This window comes from Ammospiza caudacuta, chromosome 3 (genome assembly GCF_027887145.1).
Source record: "Ammospiza caudacuta isolate bAmmCau1 chromosome 3, bAmmCau1.pri, whole genome shotgun sequence".
Lineage (NCBI taxonomy): Eukaryota > Metazoa > Chordata > Aves > Passeriformes > Passerellidae > Ammospiza > Ammospiza caudacuta.
Genome location: NC_080595.1, coordinates 48,533,937 through 48,550,036, shown reverse-complemented (window position 1 = coordinate 48,550,036; position 16,100 = coordinate 48,533,937). Strand labels below are relative to the sequence as shown.

General features: G+C 37.6%; 1 protein-coding gene across 1 annotated transcript in view; it reads right to left on the bottom strand.

The window, feature by feature from the left end:
- RYR2 (ryanodine receptor 2) overlaps nt 1–16,100 on the bottom strand; it is a 380,761-nt gene that overhangs the window by 338,196 nt on the left and 26,465 nt on the right. The gene's annotated exons all lie outside the window — the stretch shown is intronic.

The following is a 16,100-nucleotide window of genomic DNA, read 5'->3' as shown; positions in this document are numbered from 1 at the left end:
TGTGAATTCTGCATTATATTTTCTTTTTTCAGACTCTCCACTTTTGGTTAAGAGGGGAAAAACAGAGCTGGGGAGCTCAAAGAAAAGGAAAGGCCTAAATGGTGCTTATTTGCTCAGAGGCTGTCACTGTCTTGCACAAAACTTGGGGTTTTTTTTTTTTCCCTTAGAGATGGTAAGGAAAATTGGGCAAGGAATTCAAGAATAGAGAAAAACAAAAAAAGGAAAGACAATCACCATACTACTTAAAACTGTGGATTTGGTCTGGACTGCATATACCAGCCAGTCTGGTTTGTTTTTTGTTTTTTCCCAGATATAATAACTTGTTGAAAATAGTCAATATATTACAACTGTCAGAGTCAGATGTATATGGTTATTTTATAGAGGTTTGTGTGTCCATGCTAAGATAGCTGAGGGCAGGCTGCTTCCCAGACTGCACTGAGGAAACTTGTGTCATTTTGGGCCTGCACATGTCCATGTGAAGTTTGTACTGCCCACAGTACAGCCCTCTCAACCAACTACAAATGCATGAGCACCGCATCCATAGCACAGACATACAGTTTAAGCGTAAAATACACATTAAATAGAGATTTCCTAAAGAACACAAGAATAATAAAAGAACATCCTGCTTCCTCTACAGAGCTTATAGCAAAGAGTTTCTCATTAGAAGGTTTGCATAATAAGCAAATCAACTGTTCCCCTACTAAATGAGGGAGTGCAATCAAGACATCAATCAGAGAATGGTTTGCATTTCTGGCATCCTTCCATATCTCCTTACTCTTGCCACTGTTGGAGGCAATGCCAGAGCAGAGTCATGACTCACAAGTTTGGTAGAGCCTGCACTACCTTAAGTATTTCAGCCTGCTAAAGCTCACTTTAAATGTTGGCACACCCATGAGGCATTTGTCACCAACTGAGTATGGATCATAGTCGTCTAATCTCATTATTTCCTCAGTAGTTTGGAATAAAAATAAATAGGAATCTCATACAAAAAATGTCTTCAGGATGATAAGCAAAGTACTCCAGATAACCCTAACAATCTGAGCCTTTATTTCCATCCTTGCTTCTATCATCGCAGACATCATCTGAGAATATCAACCAACCTACTAAAGTCTGCTTTTACCATAGTTTTCTTTTGCCCTTCATATCTGTATCCAGAAGCAGCATCAAGTCCTACTCCTCTGAGAATCAGAAACCATCTTCTAATTTCAGGCTAAGCTTATTCAGGGTCAGTTTATTCTCTTTGGGTTTAGTGCCAGCATTGTCTTTTAAGATTAACTAATTTTTATTCCTCCCTGATGTTTATATCCTCAACATTTTAAAGGCCACAATCTAAGTTGCATTGTCCTAGGCTAAACAAGGCAAGCTCTCCCCAGCCAATTTCCCCCTTGTTATAATCACACCATAGTCAAATTTCGCAGTTCTTGAACAAAAGGGGAAAGAACTACTGTTAAAATTACAGAACAGTTCTCATCAGTGACTTAATACAATAGTATTAATATTACTTTCTACTGGAAATATCTTTTGTGACATATCCTATATTTGCATTACCCTTCCTCATAACTACATTTCATTACTGGTTCAAACTGAGTCTTATAAATTAGGCAATTTACATGCCTTGTGCTGACTTGGCAAAAAAAAAAACCATCCAATTTGAAATATTTCTTCTGTGTCTACACTGTATGTGCAAGTGTGTGAATGTAGTTCAAGATTTATTCTTGTTATTTTTATCATTACTAAACAAAAAAGAGATGCAATTTTCTCTGCATATGCAGCACAGTATATTTCCCCACTTCTATAAGTACTTCTATTTTCTCCAACTAGGAAACTTTCAACTGTGCAACACCATTTACACTCTGGTCTGGAGTTAAAAGAAAATAATTGGAGCTATCATCTTAAGTACACTGATAAATTGAGTATTACTGGAAGCACAGTTAAGAAATTTCCTGATCAACTAGCAAGAACTAAAAGTTTAAAACAAAATCATTTGGCGAGAAAACACAGATTTTTAGTCTACAAATAAATTAATTCTGCACGACCAGCAAACCTTCTGTTTTCTCCCCACAGCTCACCAGCAGCACTGCTTCCAGTAACTTTCCTCCGAAATAAAAGCCTTCAGCTGTCTAGTGGAATGTGTTCTTCTTTAGGAGAACTCCCCTCCAGTTTTGGGACAGTACAAACAGCCTTTAGGACTTTGGGAGGCAAGGGCAGACCCAGGAAAGCTACTTTACATCCAAACATTATGCTAGCCTAACAAATATATGGTGCTACAAACTGCTCCTCTGACTTGGATGTTCTATGCAACTCAATCAGCATTTTGCCAGTAATTAATGAATGCCAACAACAACACTGCTTACCTCACAGTGTTATAAAGCAGCTGAAAAAATTAATAGGCTACCAAAGGGCAATCATGTGCATGCCAAGACAAAGCTCCATGGGTGCCAGGGCCCAGGAGCAGTGGGAGATCCCCACAGGGATGTGCCTCTAGGTCTGGTAGCCAAGGCTCATGCTACCTCCCAGCCCCAGACAGTGGGCACCTCCCCAGCATCAGTCCAAAGCTGGGCCGGGATGTGGGCCACCTGTGAGCATGGCTCAGCATGGCCAGTGGCTGGGCAGAGCAGGGCTGGGGACAGCTGGAGACTGACCCTGTTGCAGTGCTGATGGCACGGGGTCCCAGGGCATGGACAGGCTGGGAGGGCAGCCCTGAGGGGCTGTGCAGCTACAGCAGTGTCTGAGAGTGCCCACAGGGTCCTTACAGTGTAGACAGACATAAATGAATGGATTTGTGATGGGATGTTTTCATAAAGCTAAACTCTTCCTGATCTTGTCTTCATAAGGCAGAGATCTCTTTTTTCTGCAGTGCTGGTTTCTATCTAATTTAATTTCTCTTTCCCATTCACATGGCTCCTACACAACACTGGTTGTGGAATCACTGAAGGACCATTCACTCTTTCAGTGTGGAAGTTCTTTATCCTTTTCATCCATTTCTTTATAGGAGAGAAAGTCCTTCCACATTATCATCTTTCTCCTATGTTCAAATTTTATCCTCTAAAGCCTTACTCACTTATTGTCCTGGAATAGCTTCCTCCAACTTTTGTTTTTCAATCTCTGTTCACTTTCTTTATCTTCCTATTGCTTACCTTTTTCACCTGCACCTCATCCAAAGAATTTTTCTTTTCTCCAATCTTAACATTTTCCTGTTCTTCTCAGCCTACTCTGCTCCTCATCTCTGATCTTGCTGATAATCTTCATCATGTTTCTTTATCTCTTTTTCCTCGTACTTTACTATTCACTGACAACATCTTGCATTACAATGGTGTCCAAAATTCAGGGACCATAAAGACAGAGTAAAATGTTTAGGTGTCTAGTCTTCTAGTTCTTTTATTCCCTGTCTGCACTGAGACTCAGGGAGAAGGAGAATGAAAAGAAGTTCGTCGACCGTGATTCTAAATGGATTGGACCACTAAGTTTTCTAATCTTTTTTTTTTTTAATTAATTCATCTACACAGTTTTGCGTTTTGTTTTCACTGATTTTAAAGGACAAGAATCACAAAAGAATTTTGGAAAGAAAGTTATCAATCCCCCTGCCAAAAGTTGTAACTAAACAAGGATTTAGAAATGTAAAAGAAATTACTGCAAATTAAGCAAATGCCAAATACAAAAATCTCAACAACATAAGTTCTTTTTTATCACCATTACACTATTTTTACTATTTATGTCTTCATATATAATCCAGTCATCTTCTACTCATGTAGATTCCCAGAATTTACTTCTTCTCCACTCTTAACACGGCAACTAATGAGTAAAGGCCACTGTATAGGTACATGCATTTTTGTCACAGCCATCTCATTTTCCTGGGATATTCAGTAAGTTCCCTCATGTTAGGCATTAATTAACTTAGTTCTCAAACACTATACATTTTACTAATGATAAATTGATGATACTCTGTTCTCTGGATCTTCTCACTATGCTGTCAAAGAGATCCAGCAGGGGAGGGGAAGTGGAGCTGCATAGAACAGTCCCTGCAGAAGTGCAAGCTTTAAATAAGGACAAGAATATCCAGCCAAGTGGCTGGCTGCTTCTTTCTCCCAAAGTTTTTGCTGCCTTCTTAGAGAATTTAGGACACAACCTCACTAGGTACCATACCAAGGAGCAGCATAAGCACTGTCCCAGGCATGACCTGTTTGCTGCAGTATTCACAATATAGTTGTGTGCTGAGGGGCTTTAATTCAAGCTCCATTTGATGACTGAATTCAAATGTTGCCAAGGGGATACTTCTCCCATTATATTTTAATCCAAGGCTCTCTCTTATTCAAGGAGTAATTTCATAATCCTCAAATGACCTCACAACTTTACAGCTTCACCTGTAAAAAAAGAGTGCAATGGGACACTGCACTGAGTTTGTCTTCTCCTAATATTCCATAGTGAACTTCAGCAAGTTCTGTCAGGAAGATACAGCAATTCTGAGGGCAACTCTTCCAAATATCTAGGAAGCAATTGCATCATTGTAGTCTGGGGTGAGAAAGATCCTAGTGAGTCACATGCTCAATGACCAAGGGGTAAACTTCTCATTCTGATTTTTTAAGATGACCATCCCTCTCATAATGGTGACAAACTACAAATCCTAATTCACCAAATTACAGCACAAATGCTATATAAGTGCATTTCCGTTTAAGTTTTCTAACTCATGCACAAAACGTACGTTATGAAAAGTGTTCGAATTTTTCAAAGCTATAGAAGCCACAAATGCCAAATTTCCTAATGCTAAATCTCCTAATGCTAGCCAAGGGAGTAAAGACAAAATGTATTCTGATTAGATCATATTACAGAGAATTTTTAATACAAATACCCTTCTTTGAAGGACCTTGAACATAATCCACTAAGCCTCCAGAGGTAGGCTCTGTACAAATCAATCTAGTCTCATTTTCAAATGTTCTTTTCCCTTTAGCTGTAGTGATTTTCTGAGTGTCAAGACTGTGGCTAAAGCCAAGCAACGACTAAGAACCCCACACTAAACTTCACGTTCATCTGCACATCAGCATGATGCTCTTCATTTCAGCATAGCTCCTGAATACTGCAATTAAAAGGAAGCTGGGGTTTCTAACGAGGGTAGAGAGTTACTGGAAGTACTCTTAAGGGAGACAATCCTGAGCTAGGCTGGCAAGGAGCCTTGCCTCTCCCAGCAGGAATTCAGCAAGATGAAAGATGCTGACAGAACTTGCCAGTGTAGCTGCAAGGAGAGACATCAATTAATATAGTCCTATTTCAAAGAGGGGTGCAAGGGAGCTATGTTATCCTCTAGTCTTTCTGTTTGAAATGGAAAAACAGGTAGTTTAGAAAGAAAAAAAAGTTAAAGCGGTCCAAACAAAGCACAATTTTCATCAAGCTCTGAGCTTGATTCTCTTTTCAGCTTTAGAATATTCGGGTCACAGAAGGGCTCTCCCTGCTCAAGAGAACAGTCCCTATGGTACAATGGCACCAAGAAACAAAAGTCATGACTGAAGGCAAGTTTTAACCACAAGACATGTTAAAAAAGAAGGGAGTGAATATGATGATTCCTCCACCACATTTGGATACTTAAGACAGCTGAACTTAGGAAATTTAAGAAGTAAATATATGTCCCATTTATGTGGCAGATACACATGAACCTGTCATATGCTGTGCAGAATATCAAACTGTTTAACTTAACAAAAGTATAAACATCTCTGTCAAGATTTCTCATTCCAGAAATACCACATATCTTACTCAAGTAGATGATTCTGCCTTTTGCAAAAGCAGTACTGTCTCTTGGATATTCTTAGGGTTCAGAGACACAGTGTATAATGATTGTCAGAGTAAAATGTTGCTTTTAAGTTACACAGTCTTGCTTATATCTCTTAAGTCAACATGGAGGGAACAGAAACAGCTAGTTTCATGTTTAATTAATAGAAGAGAGAAGATTCTTCTTTTGGGAGTTTAATTTTCACTAGAAATCTTTGATTGTAGTCAGCTGAATGCAAATTCAACATGTCTGAGTATGATAAAAAAGGACAAGGCCCTCTGGCAAATGAAATTGCCTTAATCAAGACTCTAGTCTGGTAACAGATGCAATTATTAACATATACAATTATGCACTTCCACCAGCACGGTTTTTAGGCAATATAAAGGTTTTACACTAGACTGAGACAAAAAATAATTTAAAAACTCACCCCAAACAAACAAACAAAACAACTTCCAGAAAACTTTGAACAGCAGTCAAATAATCCATATGAACACAAGTTGCATAGCCTTCACAGAAACAGTTAAAAGAAGAAATCATTTAAACCTCCATAAACCCATAGAAAGAGGGAACACAATCACTGTCATGACTGCTTTTCCATTTCCAAATACCTACTAGGACTGTAAAGCATTTTTACAAAATGGGCCTTTGAATGGGCTGGCTTGGGAAATGGTGCAGTCACCATCCGTGGAGATGTCCAAGGAAAGACTGGATGTGGCACATCACTGTCATGGTCCTGTTGACATGGGAGTGTTCAATCAGAGGTTGGTCTTGATGATCTCAGGAGTCATTTCCAACCTGATTCTTTGAAAAAGCTTCACAAAACTCCACCATTCCAATGCCTAACCATTTCCCAGAGCTGCACAAAGGCCACATAACTCCCTCTCTGTTACCACTAATTGTAGCTATTCTGCCACTGGTTTCATACAGGCTCCACTTTCCATTTCTACTGCTGGTCTGGCCAGAAAACACAACAATTCTAGGGCATCATGTTGACATAACCATCAACTAAATCTTACTATTAAATTCAATCCATACTTGTCTAATTAAAGAGAAATACAGATCTATCAAGAGCATTATAAAGCACTGCAGCTGAGAGCACTATCCACCTTGCATTTACAGAAGCCAATGTACGTAACATTTCCCAGCCCAATCATGCAGCCCAGTGCTTCAGACAATGTTACCTCATTATCATATACAAATTGAATAAATCAGTGAGATTTTGAAATCAAAATGTTACCTGTTTAAAATTAGTCAATAAAAACGAAATAACTCTTCTTAATCTCTACACCTCTTCCCAGTTTCTTACTAAAAGGACTGTAATCAAGGTCTGAATTACTGACTATGGAAAACAAAACAACTCATTCTTGTTGGTATCTTAGCAATACATACCTTGTATAAAACTTAGTGATCTTAATGTGTGTATCTTAGTGACAAAATTCTTCTATCACTAAGAGATACTTTGTGACTTAGAGTAAATTTGTGAATACTTGAATACTGCTTTTGAATCTACTGTAACAGCAATGACAGTCCTGAAAAACAAACAAAATAAATCCCACCAACACATTCACCAAGATACTTAAAATGATCAGAACCTTTCTCATGTCTCATCATTAGTTATTCTGAATCCCAACACCCTGTTATCTTGACCAAAGTTCAGTTCAGCACTCAGATAGTGTTCCTCTAAAAGCTGAGATAAACAGTAGCATGTCTGCTATTTGTGAGCCTGGAAATTCTCTAGAACCACTTACTATTTTTAAACACATTCTTTAGATGGAACATACTGGCAATGCTGTCATTTTTTTCCCTAATGAAAGGCAATATCCAGCACATTCTATCTGTCATGAACTCATGTGAATTGTTTCTTTGTGACAAAGCCATCATGAAATATAGCACATATATTGTGAGGTTATACATAGCTCTTGGTGATTGTCTCGGGAGAATGAACAATTCAAATACAGTGTATACTTGGGAGAAAAACTAATGAGAACTTGAAGACTGATCTCCTGAAGAGATTCAAAAACAAACAGCATTCCTTCTTGCCTTTAGTTTCTTCATAGGTACTTCAATAATTGAGTGATTCATAATTTGTTATCTCCTACAGTATGAATACTCTGGTTGCAGACCCTGCCGGTTTGAAGAGTAATTACACTGTAGATTAAACCTAATGAACTCATGGAAAAACAAACATTAAAAAATGAACTGCATGGCCTTGTGCAGAGCTCTGCCCAAGTACAGTAACACAGGCCATTTGGTCAAACAGGAACACTGGTGGCCACTGCTGCTGCAGTCCAGTAGCAGGCAGGAGTCACCACAGGCCCAGATTCAGAGCACGCTTGACAGAGGGCACTCAGTACTTGGCCACAGCATCTGGTATTATGCCTAGCAGGCCTCCTTCAATTCACACTGCCAACTAACATCTTCTCTGAGTTCAGCTTTCTCAGCTTTAATTCAGGTCACTCTTATCCGCATGCCAGTCTCATCCAACACTCAGCAGTTTTACCGACTCATCTGGCTGCACCACAGTGTCATGAGGGCTGCATTCCATCTGCTTCCCAAACCTCTCACCAGCACAAGGCATACACACACTAGAAGTGGATAGTACAAAGGTGTAAAGATTGGCAGAAGATCTCCAGTACTCCTCCTCACCTATGATAACCAGAACAGACAGCTAGCAGTGAGGTACTGCATTTGGGATACTGAAGTAGCATTTCACTGGGATTTGCAGCCCTACATAACTGTCAGATCTCTGTTTAAAGGAAAACACCTGAAGACATAGTCTTTGCCTCTCTCAAAAGCCATCTTCTAATTCTGCAGTCCCTTGAAATAGTTTATCATAACCAAAGAAGAAACAAAAATTTGAACATTTCAAAATAAGAGGCTGACATTTCCCAGCTTGGTGAAAAAGATACCTCCTGGTGCCCATCCCTATCCTCCACTCCTAAATATTAATAGGAAAACATCAGTTTCAGATTACAAGCCTGGCTGACTTAAGTATTTTAATCACTACTGAGCTTATTCACATAAAACCCTGCATTCTGCTTCAAGCTTACCTGCCCATGATTTAAGCTATTCAGTAATAAGATTGTTTCTTATCACTTACCTGAAGGGATAAGATTATTTTACTTCTCCAAAGTAGTCTTGCATGAAGGCATTTAGTGTTGTCTTGTATCTGACTGCTATTATCTTTACTGAATCCTGATACAAAGAAGGAAATTAATTCTGCAAATAATCCATAAATAATTTTATGGTGGGATTTGAAAAAACAGGAAGGATATAGTGCCCAGATAGTGGACTTAGTATTTTTTGACCTAAGGCCGGATGAAGTAATGCATCACTGAAAATATAACTGCATCCACAGTAGTTTTCTAGGCTTTTATGTGACTTCAGGAGCTAATAGAATCTAACTGGTTTTATCTCCATAATGCCATTTGAACAGATGCAAACCGCAAGAAACAAAAATCTGCAGAACCAGTTGGTTAATAGCTTTATTCTATTAAGAAAGAGTAGAGCTCTCATTATCCTGCCATTGTTTTTTGTTCTGAAAGAAATGAGCAGTATAATTTGGATGCAATCACACTGGAATCATTTCAGCATTTCTCATCTCATTTTTTTATCCGTATTGTACAACACTCCTTAAGGGTGTAAATTCATTAAAATTTACCTTTTCAAAATCAGCAAGCAGCTCTCTCTCTCAAAACAGGGCTGTCTTTTCATAAAGTCATATAGAATCATTATTATTAGTACATCTATTCAAGAAGTGCACCCTGGCTTCAAGCAAGTGCTACCTTAACTCTACTGGGCCTTGAGTAAGATTCTAAGTGGGTTTTCTGAATCAAGAAGCAAGGTTCCCAAAACACAGTTCCCAACAACAAATTTCATTGACAGAAATATCACATCATCTTCTGTAGATCTTGGTCTACTCAATTTACAAATCAAAAATCATATCCTTGATTAAGAACTAAGAAACCTTCCAATAATTTATTTTTACTTGGACAGATCCACATGCAAAGAGTTCTGTTTAAGTTAATTGTTCATTTTGTTCATTGCTGTCTCTGCTATGCCCCCCCCTCTTTATCAGACAGGAATGCTGGACAGATCAAATCACTGCAAATCCCAGAAAGGACAACTAACTCTTAACTGCCATCAGGGATTTCACTAGATTCACATTGCAGAGATCTGCAGTCTGTTCCATCAAATATTCAGCAAAGCAAAGCTTCCAACCCTGCAGCTCTTCCTTTTTTTTTTTTTTTTTTTTCCACTCCTGGGTATCTGTCTTTCAAAGCAGAGTTTTTTGCTACGCTTTCTTGTTGGACATTCAGGAAAGAAATTCACCTGTGGCCAAACTGTCTCACTTCTTTTAATGCTCAATGCCTGAAAACTTGCAGAAAATAAAGCAGTCCTATTGCATATCACATTCTCTACTGCAGTTTTGTCAAAGCACTACTGGAACTTAAAGGGCAAGTGATGGTTTAATAAAAGAACAATAGAGTTATTTATCCGATTGTTAAATATATTTTAAGCAAGAGGCTGAATGTATGGCATAAGAAAATGCTAGAACAGCTCTTCTTAATACCTTGAGTACTGGAATTCATTCTTTCTGGTAATTATGTCGGTCCACAATTATCTTGACACAAGCCTCCAATAAAATCCTCATAAGAACAAATGCTCACATGAGAACATCATGTGTCTATACATACTGGGTGAGGTCATCAATACAAAGATATTCCTATATTAGTTTGTGTATACACTCTACCATGCTATTTTAGAGGTAAATTTCAAAATGTTATTGACACCATCGGAAATGTATTCACACAATAGGAAAAACCTTTCCAAAGTCCCCCTAAAAAGAGATGATGCAAAGTCATCATGTCCAGTGCTAAAGTCAAAAGAACCAATATAGATGTACTGTACTTCAGTAATTCCGTTTTTCTCATTAAATAAGAATCTCACAAGAACACACAAAATAATGTTTCTATTCAATTCACTGTGGAGACATGGCAGATGTTAGAATGATTGATATTAATTCTAGGCTTCCATTCCCATTTTTTCAAGTCTATTCATGCTCCTGCTATTTATTTTTCAGTGGCATGCAATTTTTGACTAACAAACTCCAAAAACTAATACGATGCAATGGGTGAGAAAATTTTTTAAAGAAGTAAATTACTAGATTCAAGATTGACTTTCACTTCACTATAATAATAAATATTTTAACCCATCTCCAAAATAACAGTATCATCTAATAAATTCTGATATTTTGACATTTTGCAGATTTAAAAGATGCACCTACACTCAGCTACACCTTCCAAATGATTTTATGAACAAGTGAATTTTGCTCATTTCTACCAATAAGATTCTCATATAAAGTCCTCATATGAATACTGATTTTTTTCCTTCTTGCTGCACAGATTTGGAAGTTTTGTGGGAGAACTTGGGATGAAAACTTAATGTCCTCCAGGTGAAGCAGAATGCAGGCAAGTAATCTACCAGAATATAATGGCTGCTTCAATTTCACTCTAGCACCCGCTGTAATATACATCTGTGCTTCTGCTGTCAATGCACATTTATTATATACTATAAATTTCCACCATAGTACTGAAAGCAGCAGCATTTCTCTTCCTTCCTACCCTTTTCTAAAGTAGAGGAAATCGATACAAGCAAATAAAGAAGTTAATCAGATTTTTTAAGGAATATTAGCCTTCAGAATTTTCACCAGTGATCAATTCCATTAGTTTGCTACAAGGCCTAGAAAATGAACTATGGAAAGGAAAAGGTATTACATGATAATTACCAGTTAATAGACTCCTGACAAAACCATGTATCAGAGATAAAATGGATCCATGGTAGGACGGCTGGAAGAAAACCTAGTCATGTTTCTACATCAAACCCAAAATGATTGTAAGTAAAATAATTTCAAAGGTCCACAGATACCACTTATGTCAGCTTTCTCACTCTACAATTAACTTTGAAAAATTTTCATTTTGGCAAAATCTTTATTCCTAAGGAAAAAAGTAATTCTTCCTACTGTGAAAATCTCAATCATTTTTTTAAAAGCAGCAGACACTTGACATCCAGTTTAGTCTTTAAAGTTTTCAACCATTTTTGGACGCAATGCTAAAGAATACGAAGCGAGTGTCTTTGTTTAGAATTAAATCTCTTGGAAAAAAAAGTCCAAGCCTAATATATTTTGTTGAAATCAGTATCTAGGAAACACAAAAGAACAATAATAATGAGATGCGTCCCTTATTGTCCTAGTGGGTATGTTCTCTACTCAATCATTCAAAACCTGAAAATATAATATTGTCTAGGGAAAACATACTAGAGTAACTATTTCCTACGTTCCTGAAAACTTTCTGGTAGGGATGGCATGTGAACTAATACTAATCCTAACCATCGTATATCTAAGATAGAATTCAAATTCTAGCTTAATGAAATAAAACACACAATTACCTACTTGTTTTTTACTTCAGCAGCACAGAAATCAAGTGAAGCAAAAACCATTTGAAAACTGACTCCAGAAAAACAACACCACCTTAAGTGTCCAGTCTCTAAAGAAGCCCTGCAGTTCTTTTTGCTGCTAACAACTGCAGCAGTTTCTCTCCTTTAGTCCTCCCCTGCAGCCTGGGTACCAGCTGGACTTAAACCCAGGACAGAAACAGGTGCTAAATAAAGCGACTTGCTGCTCTTAACAGGAAGATGAGTTAATGTCTAGCAGCTGGCAGTGCTAAAGAACAGAAAGAGTTTAGAATCTAGTTCACTCCATAAACCCCTATCACACTTCAGAGAAAGGAAGTTTGCTTTTACAATTCCTTCAGGGTTGGCCAGAAGAAAAAAACAACACAAAAACACCATCTGAAAAAGTGAAATAGCAATTTATTCAATAGCTACTTAATTTAGAGAGTTTTTCTCCCATTATTTATTGGATAAAGAAGCCTACCACAGCTGTCCATCTAACAAATCATTTGACTACTCTTAACTGTAGCTTACTCTGTAGTAAAATAAGTTTTTCTAGTTCTGCTTTATTATTTTATCCTCCCTACTTTTAATATCTTTAATCCATTTCATTCTGTCTAAAATGTGAATTGCATGCTCTAAAGATCAGTAACTAGGGTTTTTTTTTTTTTTCCATTGCTTTTAAGTGAATCACCTAGCACAAAGGGGGCCCACTCCTTCAGTGAGGTTCCCAGTAGTTACCATATTAGAAAGAGTAATTTTCTCTACATTCCAGATGGCAAGTATCCCAGTGACAGCCAGAGTCCTTTTAACCAGCACACTAGGGTGAATGTAATGATTCTCTTGGGAAGCATTTCCTGTAAAATGTTGAGAATCTGGCAGATGGGACAGAAGATTTTAAGAATAACTTTTTTACATGAGTCAATTTGGACAAATTAGAGATGCTATGAAAGCAAGCTCTCTGGAGGCAGAGAATTTCTAAAGATCTCTTCCAAGAGACAGTCAAAGTAGCCAGGAGTTTGTGGGGGGGAAAAAAAGATAGAAATGAAAACTGAATTTATAAATCTCCTTGTTTGCCTTGGAATTTTTTATTTCCATCACCTGGTACTGCTTTGGAATAAACAGAACAACAGCTTTTAAATTTGAGAGTTTTATCTTAAACATCTAGGAGAAAGACCTAAGCTAATTGTATAAAAATGAATCCCTTAAGACTCACTGTTTTACCTATCAACCTCTCATCGAGCAAAAATGTTGTTACAATACACAACAAATACTTGCTTAAACTAAAGTATGTGGAATAGAAAACAGAAAAGCTGTTCTCAAAAACACCTATTTCTTAGGCAGTCATCTTAAAAAAATGCAACAATGAACAAAGAGCTAAAGACTTCAATTCCACCCCATTTACTCAGCCTCCCCTTACACAAACTTGGTCCACATGTTCCAGAAGACAAAGATTGCTAGAAGAGACAACGCAGAGAGGCCCTACCAAAAGGCTTGACGAATTCACCTAATGCTTCTATTTTTCCACACCCAAAATCTCACTTGGCACATATTACAGATTTGATTTCATCTATAAAGGCCTGTTGCTCCATAAATCAGTACATGTACTGACTCACATGTCCTTTAGTTTTTAATCCAAATCTGTGTTAAAAATAAAATTGGTTATTTTATTTATGTTAGTGATGCTAGAGAGTAATAAAATGCTTCCAAATATTCATTTTATTCACCCATTGTACCATTTATTAGAAAACATTAGAGCAAGTCTGTCTTTGAAAATGGCAGGGGGTTTGCGTATTAATTTGCAGCAACTGTTTAACTTGCTTAATCACTAGAAAACCCACAACAATTAAAAAATGCAAACAATTTTATTTCCTCTGACACACCTCAGGTATTGGAACTTATGCTTTCTGTTAGGGCTATAAGCCTAACTGCTGGATCCATGCCTGGTAATACTAGAAAATAATGGACAAATTAATCCACAGTTTTCTAGTACCAGGAATTGAAAATACAAGTTACACTTTCATATATCATATGTAAGCTACTTGCACAAAAAGAGACACAAATCTTGAATCTCTATTATCCGGCATAAGTGTAATTTACACTTATGCTAAACAAGTAGAAACACTTACACTACACTTATTCTACACTTACTTTCTGCTATGCTAACACCTCCAGCAAGGTGAAAGGGAATGAAAGAAATTTTAACAAGTCAATCTTACATTGCCAAGTGCACATGAAGATGCAATTTCTGTAGATATCTCTATTTCTCAGAGTTAAATCAAGTTACTGTACATTTTATATTTCACCCATGGCCAAGAAAACTATGTAGAACCTGCCTTCAACTGAAAATACAAATTAAAAAAGCATGAAGAAAAGGATTGTAGATAGGTAGCAAGAAGGAAAACACCAAACCAATGCACTGGCACTGAATTAACTGAAGGGAAAGAGAAAGGGAAAAGAGCTTCTAATCCTATTCAGGAAGCACACACTTCTCAGAGGGCCAAGCTGTGCATAACAGCTGTAACTGCTCCAATGGACCATTCTATATGTGTACAATTACCATAGCATTAGACAATTCCCTCTGGATTTTCTGCAATTAATATCACTGCATCTTTTGTCTTATACAGATATGGACTACAAAGTAGTTGTTAATTAATTTTATGAGCAAATATCTTCCCCCCCCCCCCCCCCGCCCCCAGAATGAAGCCTAGTAACAGTGCAGAGTGAAAGATGTTCAATAGATTGTTTTGCCTCGGGTGCTCAGTACGTGCCCCGATGTCTTGCCACCTGTACTGCATACCACTTCACTCCATCCACCAGTGTATTTCATATTTCATATTCATAACCTGCCAGGCAGACAGCACTCCAGCACCTCACAGCTCCACAAGCACTGCAGAATCCCATGCAGAAGACCTCCAACATAAAATGTCATTGCCTTAATTTGCAAACAGGGAAAACCAACTGAAGGTAAAAATGACCAACGAATTTTGAGCATCCAACATGCATTGCCTGGGGGCACTTCTTTTGGAATACTTATGATTAAGTAACAATTTACATGTTCCAAACACATCCCATTCAGGATTCTGTGAGCACTCAGCACTTCTCCAACTCAGATCCAGGAATTTCATATCAGACAATCATGAATACATAACCATCTATGAAAGTTAGTCCAATAGTGCTCAGCATTACAGAGAAGGGGTGGAGGAGCAGCAGTCTAGCTACCAAACCCTGATGGTGCACAGTTTCAAAATTCCCACTGTTCAGGCCAGGCCTCCACTCAGAGCAAACAGCCAAGCTCTTGGACATCCTAAAGACAGACAGGTTTAAGATGGAAGACACAGTCTGGTACAATCTGAATTCAAAAAGCAAATCATTAATCCCAAATTTCCTAGCTGAAGAGACTTAATCCAAATTTTTGGATGTGTGAAAAAAGGCTAGCAATAATTTTAATTTACCAGGCAGGCTGTGACTTGGTCTGATGATGGCAAAGCAAACCATAGGATTTTGTTTATGTAAAAATAAAATATGCTTATTTAAATGTAGCTCCTGCTATAAGGGATGTGAAATTTAAATTACAAATTCACTATGTATTTTAATTCTAATTGGGAAAGGGGGAAATAAAAAATACCAAAAAAATTAATTTACAAATTTTTGCACACACTTACATGATTTTTTAAATAATCTGATTATAACTCAACCTATTCTAACACTGACAGAAGAGCTTAAAAGACAAATTTTAAGAACTTTCAGGAAGGCTTCACAGACATGCAGACAGAAAGCCAAGTTTATCAGTGTCCCTGTTCATGCCACTGATGGTTTTAAAACTGAAGAAAAATCACCATTTTGTGCAGGATGGGAACCCTGGATTTTTCTTGTTAACCCTGTGTATTTG